We start from the raw sequence: 13,469 nt of genomic DNA on the forward strand, positions 1-13,469 counted from the left end.
GCCTTTTCCTCTGTATGACCCATTTCTTCCTCTGTGAAGATGTTATATGGTTTTCCTCACCAGGGCAAATCAGATATATGTTATTGCACTAAATGTCTTTTTTTCTTAATGCTGTTTATGATAATCATTGTTTTGTTTTGTTTAGAATGTTTTTTATTCATCATTTAACCAACAGAGATGGTAAGCTAGAGCCAACCCAAGCTAAGATAGCCTCTAAAGACCTACCTCATTAAACAGGGGAAAAAAAAAACAAATCTGAAAACTGGGAACTGAATTCTTTTCAGAGAAAACCATGCATGTATTTATACGTTGGCACCTCATTAAAAGCTGCTTGGCAGCTAAGTGTGGTGGCATATGCATAGTCCCAGATATTTGGGAGACTGAGAAAGGAAGATCACTTGAGGCCATGAGTTCGGGACACCTGGACAATCTTACAAGATCTCATCTCAAAAAACAAAACTGGTACCACACCACCACCACAAATACAGAGCATGTGGAAATCAAAGGGAGCTCTCCTGTAGTCATAAACAATTCTTGGTTTCACTGTGCAATCTTGAGTGATCTCATCATTTATTTACTTTACAGATGCTTTACCTGTCAGAGTATCAAAAAATGTCCTGTGAAATAGGTGATGGTGGTTCCCTTAAGAGGAGTTTGTAGGGAAATCATGCAGGATTCTTTAAGTACTTAATCCTGTTGTTTTCTCAGATACTTTTTTTTACCTGGGTTAGTAGGACTGCACACACTGAGTGCCTACAGGCCTGAGGGAGGTGCCTCTCAGCAGATAGCAAGAAGAGGTCAGGGAGACTGAAATCAACTGAAACAACCCATGCTGGTTCTGATCTGTTCCATGTCATTCAGGATTCTGTAGAACTTGAGGCCCTGTTAGTTCTGTATACAAATTTGCAGTTTAATGTCCTTTATTAACAGCCAATTTTAATTGGTTAAAAAAAATTCTTCCCACTTTGTCCAATTTGCTGTTCCCAGATGTCACTCCAAACTTCCACTCCCTATTAATAAACTGATTAATCATCAGGATCTGACTCATGGACCATTGAAAAAGTGTAGGGGCATTCTGTTTCCACTTTTCAACACATAAGGGACTTTTTCCTCCCTAAAACCCAGCATTATGAAACCCATGTAAATCTGCTCAGCTGTTGAGACTCTTCTTTAAGGAACCATTTGGAACCAGGGAGAAGGCTTTTCGTGATGCTTCTTAGGGGGCCAATACTGATCTGATTGGTAATTCCAAATTTAGACAGCTGTGCCAAAAATCTTTACATTGCTTTGGAGCTCAAGAAGTAGAAAAAAGTTCTTCTGTCTGTACTGAGAACTGTGAGACAGCTTACCTTAAGACTCCAGAGAGGAGAAGAGTTCATCCTCAGGGAGGGGACTTGCAACCTTTCTCTAACAATTATTTCTTTATCTTAACTGTCTATGGTTAGTTAATGCCATTCTCTACATGAGTTCTTTGAGGGTAGTGTCATTGCCTGTTTTGTTCATCTCTGTCCCTAACTTATTCCCTAGGTCACTTCAGTCAGTCAATAACAATGTAAGGAATGAACAATTAGATGATGAAATGGGGGAAAAAGAAAAATTTTCCTCCAAAATCAGGGTTCCTGTTTTTTTTTTTTTAAATCTCATCTAAGAAACCTATATTTTCCACATTTTAGCATTTCTAATATTAATCACTTTGGGTCATGTAGCTATTGTGAGTTAATTATTATTTCCTGTGCATGTACAAACAATTTTGGAAAGGAATATAAACAGCTTGGAAGAAAATTTCAGAGATACAAATGGAGTAATATTTCAAGATATACTGCATCAACATTACTCTTTATCATACAAACGTCTATATTTTGTGGAAAAACAGATATCTGAGCTGAAAAGGAATTCAAGATTCAAAACAGTTGGGACTATTTGAGGAAGATTAGTAATTTTATCGCTCCCATAATTGTGTGTGTGTGTGTGTACTCAGAACTGACATATTATTAAATATCACTGTTAAACTTATTAAGAGATCTCTTTCAGTAATAAAGTATACAATATTTTTATGTGATAAGAAGTCACTGTTATAGTTTGGCAAGATTTCTTTTAGTAATTCATAAAATAATGGCATAACTTTTATGGTCAATGAAATATGGCACTGTGTAGTTATCCTCAGAAGCTTTGTTAACATAATATAGCCTTTCATGTGAATTAGAAAAAGGTATTCCTTTCCTTAGGCCAGAATAGCCTTGCAGTTGCATGTAAAAGACAGGTGGACAGAGCTCCAGCTAGATTTCAGCTCCTCTTCACCACATGCTTCTGGGTAGAGGAAACCAGCACTATTAGATGTGACAGCTTCAACTATCCTCAAGGTTATATAAGTTTTTGTAAAGAACAATTTTGTCATAGAATTTAGAACAGAGCATTATTTGTACTTTCAGACATTGCTGTCCTGTTTTTGAATGTTAAAAAAGGTTGTAGAAAAACTTTGTGACATTATAGCAAACTATCAACATAAGTGTTCAGAGGAATACATATCTATTTAAAAAAATCACTCTTCTTTATCTAAGGCAGTTTTTTCCTAATGGCTAAGCCTGTTGTGAAGAAATTTTTATTTGTGGATAACAGAGCATTTCTGGGTAGACAGGAAGTCTATCAGAATTTAATTTTGAATGAATATGTCCAGGTTAGTGACCTCATAATCTTTTTAGACTGAAACTCTGGCCATGAAGCGTTCCAGTCCTATCCTTAAGGAACTTTGGTCAACTCCTGAAAGACATGCCTGCCTTTGATGTTTAGTGTTGGATGTAATCTTTATTTTTATGTCCTTGGCAGTGTTTTTGTTTGACTGTATACTTTGGAAATACTTTTTACACTGTTGGTGTCAAAAATTGAACTTTTACAACCTTATTTTGGCCAGATCAGCAAACATATAATGGAGGTTTTTAATAAAATTAGGAATAGTTTACTTACTTGATATATTCTTATGCATGGTCTAACATAAAGATTCTGATTGGAAGCTAATCAGTAATTCTTAGTAGTTCTCATTGTAGAAACCTATAGTTTTTTCCTTAAGTACTTGTTCTCTAAATACCTTCTATCTAAAATAAACTTCTCTTGTGAATTAGAAAATGATATAATTTATATTCAAATCTATCATCTAATTTTATGTAACACTTTTTCATGCTTATGATTCCTTTCTCTGTCCTTCCACCTTCATTGTAGTACAGACAGAGAAATGCAGTTTATAATAACCTGACCTCTAAATTGCTGTCTGTGAGCATAATTACAAGAGATTAGAGGGGAAAGCTGCTACTCAAGAGATTGAGAGAGTAAGTCAGGAAGATCCAGAATCTTTGCTACCTGGTGGGAAAGGTAATGTCTTGAGTTTCAGTGCACAGCTCCACCTATTTACTTCTTCTGCATCTCCCCTCTCAGCTTTAACCACAAACTTCAATTTTCTGCCTTTTCTTTGGTTTTTAGAAATGTGATGTTATCTGTCATCCTGAAGTATCCATAGTGTTCAAGTGAATTGGCCCTTATTTAATTGCCCAAGATATGCTGTAGTATGTGAATATAAAGTATATTGGCAGGAAGAGTTTAAACTGGAGGAATTTAGGGTAACTGTTTTGGAGTTTCAAAACGTCAATAGGAAAACACCTTTCATTTTATGTTGTAATTATGTGTGTTATACCTAAAGCAATGAAAATGTTCATATCATGGAAGTAGAGAACATTTTATAAATGAATAGTTCATGGGGGATTTTTATTGTTAGCCACACTTTAAAATATCAACAAACTGCTTACATGGATTTTATAAAATTTGTTTGACAAAAGCAACACATCCTTGTCTTTGTTGACCGTTTCATAACTGTTATTTAGTATCAAATTACAGAATGGTCAGAAATGAGTGGATGAATTAAAACGTTCACTTCTCATCTTTAGCTCTAATTTTAAAAGTCTGAATGGGGTGAGAATGAGAAGCAGTGAAAGTTTGTGAGGTTTTTGTTATATATGATTATATTTGTGCTTTTCTCCACTGCCCATTATCAATAATTAAAAGACAGTTACTCTTATTTTTTATCCAGACTGGAAAACAAAAAATAGCTGGTTCAATTTAATCTTTTCAACATTTAACTAAACCTAAGATCTTAATGACAGTTCCAGTAACACTGCAGGTTATTTTTCCTGGGGGACTGAAGGGCAGACCAAATTAGAACATATGTCATGGTTAATCAGTTCTAAAAGTTTCTTTCATATGACTCTGTTTTGAATTAACTAAACAATCCAGTAAGCAGTGTTTTTATTAGCTCAGTGGGTAAAAGTTTCAAAGCTGGCTAACAGTGAAATTTCCCATTTTTCACTGGCAGGAACCCCAGCCCCATAACGGGGAAGGTCCCACCAGTGTGAAGGCCCCACATGGGGACCCTTCCCCTAGTGAGGAAGTATACCCCTGAAGAGGAGTCTTCCTGGCCACTGGGCCTACTGCTACCCTGCCACGTGAGTACAGCAATAGTTTTGAGTACCTCAGCAATTTTTCCATTTCTTGGTGGCCATGCACCTGATATAAGAACTGGCAAGCCCTCTTCCTTTTCACCTTCTTAAACATTTCAGAAAATGGATAAAAGCCTCCTTTTTTTTTTTTTTTTTTAAACAAGATTTTTTTTTACAAGTTTAATAAAAATAAATTGTTTGGCTAAGAGGTTAGGACTATAAGTTAAGGCGCAGTTAAGCATGATTAGAGAAACAATCTATACCTATTTAGAGAAGTTCTGTTCAATAGACTTTTATGAAGTGATGGAAATGTACTATATCCGTGCATTTCAAAACAATAATCCCTAGCCAGTGTGGCTACTTACTCAACACTACAGAAGTCTAGTTATAGTCCAGTTAAAGAGTATAATTTTTATTTTATTTCATTTTTATTCACCAGTAGTATGTGGCTAGTAGCTACTAACTTGGACAGTTTGTGTCTACATTTAAAACATTGCATGCCTGAGATAATTAGCCTCTATAAACTTTCCTATAGATGTACCTCTTTATCTCTGTTTCTATTTCTTTCTTTTTTTCCTTTTGGCTATACTGGGGATTGAACCCAGAAGTGTGCTGCCTCTGAGCTACATCCCAGCCTTGTTTTTTATTTTATTTTGAGACAGGATCTCTTTAAGTTGCTGAGACTGGCTTCAAATTTGTCATCCTCCTGCCTCATCTTCCCTGAGTCTCTAGGATTATAGGTGTGCACAACTGCCTGATGTTTACCCCTATTTCTTTATTATCCCAGGAAACCTTGCCTTGTATTATATTAATAATTATAATATGATTCTCTAAGAGAAAAGAAATATTTGAACTAAGAATTTTCATTTCAAAATTTATTCACCCAAATAGATCTTATGTGGTTTTAATTACTATATGATATTAAGAAAATTATTTAGTCTTAAAATTATAAAGTAATATCTATTTAAATACATCAGCTTTATTTTCTGCTTTATATGTTTTAATTTGCAACTCAGTATGTATATAGAAATAATTACACATATTACAATAACTTTCATTTTATTATTCCTTTTTAATGGGAGTATAAAACATCTTACATTAGTGCAGTATTGCATTGCTATTACTGAAACATTAAATTTAGTACACATTAATTATAATATGGTATAATAAGTTTCAGAGTTTGGTTCTGGTAGGTAGATTACTGAAATTTCAAATTAATTGAATTTTTAAGTTTACCTGCTGAGAGTAAATTTACTTGCACGATTCATCATCATTAAAAGTTGCTTATATCATAAAATGTTATTAAGGGAAACCATAGAGAATATATGGGAACTCTTTATACTGTCTTTCTCATTTTCCTGTAAATCTAAAGCTATTCTAAAATTTTCTAAAAATTTTAAAAATATTGTCCTGCCATCCTTTTTTTCCTTTCAATAATTTAGCTGTGTGTGTATCTAAAACAAAAATTTTCAGATTAGTAATAAAGTCTTATTGCATGGCATCCTCAAAACTTCCATGAAATTATTATCATAATTTTACAAATGAGGAAGCTGAAGCATAGATAAAGAGTAATTTGAGCAGGGTTTCTCAGCTGGACAGTGGATGAACCAGGATTTGAAACTAGGGAATTTAGATTTTAAGACAGTGTTTCCAGTGACTATACCATGCTGCTTCCTAAGCAGCCTTAATTATGCATTGTAAATTTTGTCTGTCCACTATCAGTGTAGCAGGACATATCCTTCACTGTAGGAAGTCCAAAATAAACTTGTAGTCTGATATTAATTATTTTTATAACAGAAAAAAATGGAGATGTGCTTTAGTTCTGTTATAGTGACTCAGATTTTATTCTCATACAATGGTTAATTATTGAGTGAGTAATATGCTCATATTCTTGACAAGAAACGTGTATATTGGTGGGGTTTTAAAAAATAGTTTTGGGGGCTGGGGTTGTGGCTTAGTGGTAGAGGGCTCGCCTAGCACATGTGCAGCGCCGAGTTCAATCCTCAGCTCCACATAAAAATAAATAATGTTTTTTAAAAAATGTATTGTGCCCAACTACAAATAAAAAATAAATATTAGAAAAAACAGTTTTTTGTTTCTTCAAGATAGTGACCCCCCAGGCACAGTGACTCATACCTATAAATCCTAGCTACTTGTGTAGCTGAGACAGGAAGTTTTCACAAGTTCAAAAGCAAGACCCTCTCTCAAAATAAAAATATGAAAAAAGGAGTGTGGGAATGGAGCTCAGTGTTATACCATGTCCCCTTGGTTCAATCCCTGGTACTGCAAAAAAAAAAAAAAAAAAGCAGGAGGCAGGGTGGGATAGTGGCCAAGAATGAAAAAGGACAAGTGTATATAAAGGGTAGGGGGGGAATGGATGTGATTGCTTATCTCAAAAAGGTAAATTTCTAACGAACATGGAATAATATATGAATTACTTTTATTATTTTTATATATTGTTTTAACCATATGCTAGTTAAAATTATTCGAACTAGACATTATAAATATTTGATTGTTAAATTTTAAATGGAAAATTTGTTGGTGAATTTTTAGCATCTCTCTGATATATTTTTCTGGGTTTTGGAGGGTATACATTTGGCTGAAAATATGGAAGAAAAATGATGGAATAAGTTGCAGAGTTCAAAAATCGTTGCAGCAGAATATGTTAGTCCCTGTAGTCATTTAATGTATGTTATATATCCTTGGGTAGATTCATATTTTCAACAGAATGATATATATCGATAGCTGATATATATGGTTATATATATACTTGTCAGCAGGAGACAAGATGGAAATACTTCAAGAAAATCTGAATCGTAAAAGTATTTTATAAAAACTATAATCATAAACAAGTGCATTGTTTTTTCATTTTTCAGCACTGAGGACTGAACCCAGGAGTGCTCTATCACTGAGCTACACTCCCAGCCCATTTTTTTTGAAGCAGCTGGCACTTTTCCAGTGACTCTTGCAAATTATTTGAATTTGGAAGGTGGCATTTTCTTGCCGAGACTGTATATTTTAAAGACTACTAAAGTTTTTGATAGATAAAGTTCAAGGCAAAATTCATGTTTGGAAAATAAAAGAATTTTAAAATTTAGTACATACCAAGCAATTAAAATTTTTATTTAGATTGTTAATTTAGAATGACACCTCAGCTTGATCCAGTTATTTTTATTAGAACAGGTGATTCATGTTATTTAAAGTAGTTAAATGGCTTTTACATAATTTTGTGTTGGGTAAAGGAGGACAAAGGCTTTCTCTCTGATAGGAGAATGACCAACCTTTTAATGCTATCGTTCTAAAAAAGATGGAATACAGCAAGAGGCCTGGCTGGTATAACCAAGGAGGGGGCAAGAAGGATTTGAAGTTCTATAGTTTATTCTAAAATGCCAGTGGTCCAACAGATAGTTGTAGGATGGACAAGTTAATTTTATGCTGTTGGGTTCTTACGGATTTCTCTTCTCCACTGCACATAGGCACATGCTTTTGCTCAGATAACAACTGTATATCCTAGATTTCCTGGAACAAACTAACTTTTGATATTCCATCCCATTTCTTTCATTCGTCCACCCATACTTCTTAATCTGTATGTTTTATTTTAAAATAGAGTACTTAGAAATAGAGATTTTATAACATATGATATATAAAATTTTTGAAATGTTTGGTATCAACAAAGTAACAAGTGTGCATATGACTTAGGTTCATAAATTTGAATCTGCCTTTATATAACCAGCAAGTGCTACCTCTGGTGGTATACTTTTCTTCTATAGTGTGTACCATTTTAAATGTTTCAGTTAAATCATCTAGTTATGGTTTTCTACTAATTAAAAGTATGGATTCTTGTTAAAATGAACACAAAGTATTTTTAAATTCATTATTTCTATTGGAAAAAAAATATGTCCTCAAGCTCTTAAGTGGTTTTTGTTTTTCATGGTGAGGAAAACATGTTATTATCTTTAACCTGATTTTGAAAAGAGGGTTGGTATGAATATGACTTAAAGGAAGTAAAATAGAATACCCAAAATATTAGCAAAAGAAAAAAACACAACTTTCTGGTATAATTTTTCTTCTAATATATTTACTTCTCATTTAAAAATTGTATAAATATTTGAAGACTAAAACTGAGGTGTATAGACTTACAGTTTGGGGATGTTAAAAAAACCTATTGTATGATTTTCAGAGTCTGGAAAGGGAATCATTGAAGATCCTAATAAAGTATAAGTTAAAATGTTTCATATAGCCAGGCATAGTGTTGCACACCTATAATTCCAGCTACTTGGGAGGCGGAAAGTTCTAGCACCAAGTATTATGGCTTTCTATTCAGGATGTATTGGCACATTGGCACAGGAAACATGATACTTTGATTGGAGAGGAACTCCAATCTGAGCTTATATCTTAGTGGTGATGGTTACTTCCTAAAGAAGACATACATATCTGAGAGTAAGCAGAATGTCTGTTATGAAGTAACTTTGGAAGTACAGTTTTCTGTATTGTTTAGTTTCAATGTAGAAAGACAGGTACAAATTGTGTAAAATTATAATCCTAAATGCAGGTATTTAACTTATTAGAATAATAGTCACTAGAATTTAAGGAGAAGATTAAAACAGGTGATTTTATTCCTCAGTTTAGTTCTGTTTGGAGTTTTTGTTTGTTTTATGCAGAACTAGGGATTGAACTCAGGGCACTCTGCGCTGATCTGTCAAACTACTAGCCCTTTTTTATTTTCATTTTTATTTTGAGACAGGGTCTTGCTAAGTTTTTGAAGCTGGCCTCAAATTTGTGATACCGATGCCTTAGGCTTCCAAGTCACTGAAATTACACGCATACCCCACTGTGTCTCGTTCTTTTTGATTTTTCTTTATAAGCTGATGAATTCTTAGATATTCATTAGTTACTCTAAAATTTAATTGACTTTTAAACTTTTAATAGTATTTAAACAGTAATTTATATGTTTGTTTGTTTGAGTTTTTTTTTATTGGTTGTTCAAAACATTACAAAGCTCATGATATATCATCTTTCATACATTTGACTCAATTGGGTTATGAACTCCCATTTTTACCCCAAATACAAATTGCAGAATCACATCGGTTACACACTCACATTTTTACATAATGGCATATTAGTGACTGTTGTATTCTGCTATTTTTCCTATCCCCTACTATCCCCCCTCCCCTCTCCTCCCCTCCCATCTTCGCTCTCTACCTCATCTGCTGTTGTTCAATTCTCTCCCTTGTTCCCCCCCCCCTTTCCCTTCACAACCTCTTATATGTAATTTTGTGTAACATTGAGGGTCTCCTACCATTTCCATATGCTTTCCCTTCTCTCTCCCTTTCTCTCCCCCCACTCATCTTTGTTAATCTTTTCCTCATGCTCTTCCTCCCTGTTCTGTTCTTAATTGCTCTCTTTATATCAAAGAAGACATTTGGCATTTGTTTTTTAAGGATTGGCTAGCTTCGCTTAGCATAATCTGCTCTAATGCCATCCATTTCCCTGCAAATTCTATGATTTTGTCATTTTTTAGTGCTGCGTAATACTCCATTGTGTATAGATGCCACATTTTTTTTATCCATTCATCTATTGAAGGGCATCTAGGTTGGTTCCACAGTCTAGTTATTGTGAATTGTGCCGCTATGATCATTGATGTGGCAGTATCCCTATAGTGAGCTCTTTTAAGATCCTCAGGGAATAGTCTGAGAAGGGCGATAGCTGGATCAAATGGTGGATCCATTCCCAGCTTTCCCAGGAATCTCCATACTGCTTTCCAAATTGGCCTCACCAATTTGCAGACCCACCAGCAGTGTACAAGTGTACCCTTTTCCCCACATCCTCGCCAACACTTATTGTTGTTTGACTTCATAATGGCTGCCAATCTTACTGGAGTGAGATGGTATCTTAGGGTGGTTTTGATTTGCATTTCTCTGACTGCTAGAGATGGTGAGCATTTTTTCATGTACTTGTTGATTGATTGTATGTCCTCCTCTGAGAAGTGTCTGTTCAGGTCCTTGGCCCATTTGTTGATTGGGTTATTTGTTATCTTATTGTCTAATTTTTTGAGTTCTTTGTATATTCTGGATATTAGGGCTCTATCTGAAGTGTGAGGGGTAAAATTTGTTCCCAGAATGTAGGCTCTCTATTTACCTCTCTTATTGTTTCTCTTGCTGAGAAAAAACTTTTTAGTTTGAGTAAGTCCTATTTGTTTATTCTTGTTATTAACTCTTGGGCTATGGGCGTCCTATTAAGAAATTTGGAGCCCGACCCCACCGAATGTAGATCGTAGCCAACTTTTTCTTCTATCAGACGCAGTGTCTCTGATTTGATATCTAGCTCCTTGATCCATTTTGAGTTAACTTTTGTGCATGGCGAGAGAAAGGGATTCAGTTTTATTTTGTTGCATATGGATTTCCAATTTTCCCAGTACCATTTGTTGAAGATGCTATCCTTCCTCCATTGCATGTTTTTTGCCCCTTTATCAAATATAAGAAAGTTGTAATTTTGTGGATTGGTTTCTGTGTCCTCTATTCTGTACCATTGGTCCACCTGCCTGTTTTGGTTCCAGTACCACGCTGTTTTTGTTACTATTGCTTTGTAGTACAGTTTGAACTCTGGTATCACTATACCTCCCGATTCACACTTCCTGCTTAGAATTGCTTTTGCTATTCTGGGTCTTTTATTTTTCCATATGAATTTCATGATTGCTTTATCTATTTCTACAAGAAATGCCGTTGGGATTTTGATTGGCATCGCATTAAACCTGTAGAGAACTTTGGGTAATATCGCCATTTTGATGATGTTAGTTCTGCCTATCCATGAACAGGGTACATTTTTCCATCTTCTAAGATCTTCTTCTATCTCTCTCTTTAGGGTTCTGTAGTTTTCATTATATAAATCTTTCACCTCTTTTGTTAGGTTGATTCCCAAGTATCTTATTTTCTTTGAGGATATTGTGAATGGAGTGGTTTTCCTCATTTCCATTTCATAAGTTTTGTTGCTGATATACAGGAATGCCTTTAATTTATGCGTGTTGATTTTATATCCTGCCACTTTGCTGAATTCATTTATTAACTCTAGCAGTTTCTTTGTAGACCCTTTTGGGTCTGTTAAATATATTATCATGTCATCTGCAAATAGCGATAATTTAAGCTCTTCTTTTCCTATTTTTATGCCTTTAATTTCTTTTGTCTGTCTAATTGTTCTGGCTAGTGTTTCAAGAACTAAATTGAATAGAAGTGGTGAGAGAGGGCATCCCTGTCTTGTTCCAGATTTTAGAGGGAATGCCTTCAGTTTTTCTCCATTTAGGATGATGCTAGCCTGAGGTTTAGCATATATAGCTTTTACAATGTTGAGGTAAGTTCCTGTTATCCCTAATTTTTCTAGTGTTTTGAACATAAAAGGATGCTGTACTTTGTCGAATGCTTTTTCTGCATCTATTGAGATGATCATATGGTTCTTGTCTTTAAGTCTATTGATGTGGTGAATAGCATTTATTGATTTCCGTATATTGAACCAGCCTTGCATCCCAGGGATGAATCCTACTTGATCATGGTGCACAATTTTTTTGATATGCTTTTGTATTCGATTCGCCAGGATTTTATTGAGAATTTTTGCATCCAAGTTCATTAGAGATATTGGTCTGTAGTTTTCTTTCTTTGAAGTGTCTTTGTCTGGTTTCAGGATCAGGGTGATGTTGGCCTCATAAAATGAATTTGGAAGAGCTCCTTCATTTTCTATTTCTTGAAATAGCTTGAAAAGTATTGGTATTAATTCTTCTTTGAAGGTTTTGTAGAACTCCGCTGTATACCCATCCGGTCCAGGGCTTTTTTTGGTTGGTAATCTTTTGATGGCTTCTTCTATTTCTTCCTTTGTTATTGGTCTGTTTAAATTGTGTGTGTTTTCCTGACTCAATCTGGGCAGATCGTATGACTTAAGAAATTTATCGATATCTTCACTATCTTCTATTTTATTGGAATATAGGGTTTCAAAATACTTTCTAATTATCTTCTGTATTTCTGTACTGTCTGTTGTGATACTGCCTTTTTCATCCCGTATGTTAGTAATTTGAGTTCTCTCTCTTCTTCTCTTCGTTAGCATGGCTAAGGGCCTGTCAATCTTATTTATTTTTTCAAAGAACAAACTTTTAGTTTTATCAATTTTTTCAATGGTTTTTTTTGTTTCAATTTTGTTGTTTTCTGCTTTAATTTTAATTATTTCTTGTCTTCTACTACATTTGCTGTTGTTTTGCTCTTCCTTTTCTAGGTTTTTGAGGTGTAGTGTGAGTTCATTTATTTGTTGGTTTTTTTCTTTTTTTGAGGAATGAACTCCAGGAAATGAATTTCCCTCTTAAAACTGCTTTCATTGTGTCCCATAGATTCTGGTATGTTGTGTCTGTATTGTTGTTTATCTCTAAGAATTTTTTTATTTCCTCCTTTATGTCTTCTGTAACCCATTGATCATTCAGTAACATATTGTTCATTTTCCAGGTGATGCAGGATTTTTCCTTCCTTCTTTTGTCATTGATTTCCAGTTTCATTCCATTATGGTCAGATATGGTGCATGGTATTATCTCCACGCCTTTATATTTACTAAGAGTTGCCCTATGGCATAATATATGGTCTGTCTTTGAGTAGGATCCATGTGCTGCTGAGAAGAACGTGTATCCACTTGATGATGGTTGATATATTCTATATATGTCCGTTAAGTCTAGGTTATTGATTGTGCTGTTGAGTTCTATAGTTTCTTTATTCAGTTTTTGTCTAGAGGATCTGTCTAATGCCGAGAGTGGTGTGTTGAAGTCACCCATAATTATTGTGTTGTAGTCTATTTGACTCTTGAACTTGAGGAGAGTTTGTTTTATGAACGTTACAGCTCCATTGTTTGATGCATATAAATTGATAATTGTTATGTCTTGTTGGTGGATGGTTCCTTTTAACAGTATATAGTGTCCTTCTTTATCCCTTTTGATTAACTTAGGTTTGAAGTTGATTTTATTCG

General features: G+C 34.5%; 1 protein-coding gene and 1 pseudogene across 2 annotated transcripts in view; one reads left to right on the forward strand and one right to left on the reverse strand.

Moving 5' to 3' along the window:
- Positions 1–13,469, forward strand: part of Ube2e2 (ubiquitin conjugating enzyme E2 E2) — a 311,450-nt gene that overhangs the window by 195,054 nt on the left and 102,927 nt on the right. The window lies entirely within an intron of this gene.
- LOC124109181 (COMM domain-containing protein 7-like) lies at positions 814–1,379 on the reverse strand (annotated as a pseudogene).

The sequence above is a fragment of the Marmota monax genome, unplaced genomic scaffold (genome assembly GCF_021218885.2).
Source record: "Marmota monax isolate L192 unplaced genomic scaffold, Marmota_monax_Labrador192_F-V1.1 WCK01_AAM20220418_F8-fsc00152, whole genome shotgun sequence".
NCBI lineage: Eukaryota > Metazoa > Chordata > Mammalia > Rodentia > Sciuridae > Marmota > Marmota monax.